A 1,499-nucleotide genomic window follows, 5' to 3' on the forward strand; every position below is an offset into this window, starting at 1 on the left:
CCCAGGCCAGGAAACAATAGTATTTGTCACATTATTAATCTGCCCTTATGATTCATCTTTTATCCTTCCTGACATTTATGTTGTTCCTCTGACGTGCACACTGGAGGCCCAAACAATCCCAGAGCTGAGCAGCATGAAGGTGAGGAGAGTCTTCACGCAACTCCTGGAAAGGTGGCAGGTGTCCCACTCTCCATCCACATGGACTGGCTATTTCTCCAAGAAATTCCTCTAAAATCAATTGCAAGAAGCCTTGCCTGGTTGGAGAGGGGGTCCCATGGAGGCAGGGCTGGAGGCTGAGGCTGGGGCCACCTGAACCTCTGAAGCTCAAGGAGGTCTCAAGATCCCTGGGGCCCTCCTGTTTGGAAGGACTGGTGACACCAGGTGAGTTGTTAGATAGCAAAGCACAACTCTGCCTGCTACAGGGATGACTCTGTGCCCAGCTTTTCTCTGGCCAAGCCCACAGCTATCAGGGAGAGGTTCAGCATTACCCCAGGCATGGGTGGGAGGCAACGTCTCCATTCCAGGTGTTCAGCACAAGCCAGCAACGAGCTACCCAGAAAGTCCATCACGGTGAGAGATGTCCCAGGTCCCTGTTTATAGACACAGTATCCGAGACACATAGCCCCTGCAGTGGCCCCCAAGCCCTCACACACTGGAGAGTAGGATGAGGTGGGCTGAACCAGAGAGAAGGCACCAGCTGAGAGGTAAAGAACCAGGAGACCTTGGTGTTTGTGTCCATCTGCACTAAGTGGGACCACCAGGAGAAGGGGGAGCAGGGGGCAGAGCATGTGTCTCACAGTCCCACACTGTCACAGCCCCAGCCAGCCTTGCCTGTCCCCCTGGTGCTTCTGCCAGGCTGCTCCCCCAGATTTTGCCTGTTCAGGTGCCTGCTTCCATGGCTGGAGAGATCCCCCCACGACTCACAGCACTAAGACAGAGCTAGCCCAGCTCATGGAGAAGGAGGGACTGCAGAGTCTGTGGGTCCTCCAAGAAAGGGGGCTACACTGGATCAGGGTGACCCTGGGGAGGAGTTAAGTGAGCTGACCCATGCGTCCCACGCTGAGCAGCTATCAGAGGGTCTTTCCTATAGGGTAGAGGGGAGCAGAGAAGGTGAAGGAGCACCGGGACCCAATTTGCTTCTGGTACAGGAGGGATACGCATGTCCCCCTCCATCCCCAGCAGCGCTTTGGGGGAACCCCACAGACCACGCCAGTCAGGAGGGGGCTGTTTAATTTAATACCCCATTATATGTATTTAATATACATTTAATACCCCATTATCCTTACTTTAGTACCCAGCAGAGGCTCCTGCCCTGGACAGGCAGCAGGGGATCCCCTGCGCAGCCCCTCACCCCCTTCTCCGGCAATGCCGTCTGTTTGGGGAAGGGATGGGGGGAGGTGGTGAGCAGGGGAGGGTTCGTGGGGCGGACCCCGAAATGGCTTATGGGCACCGGGACTGTGCTGGGAGAAACATTCCGCACCTTGTCCCCGAACCCGCCG

Source organism: Pezoporus wallicus, unplaced genomic scaffold (assembly GCF_028554395.1).
Source record: "Pezoporus wallicus isolate ANWC-B61680 ecotype Strahan unplaced genomic scaffold, APGP_CSIRO_Pwel_v1 contig_3847, whole genome shotgun sequence".
NCBI classification, from domain to species: Eukaryota; Metazoa; Chordata; class Aves; order Psittaciformes; family Psittacidae; genus Pezoporus; species Pezoporus wallicus.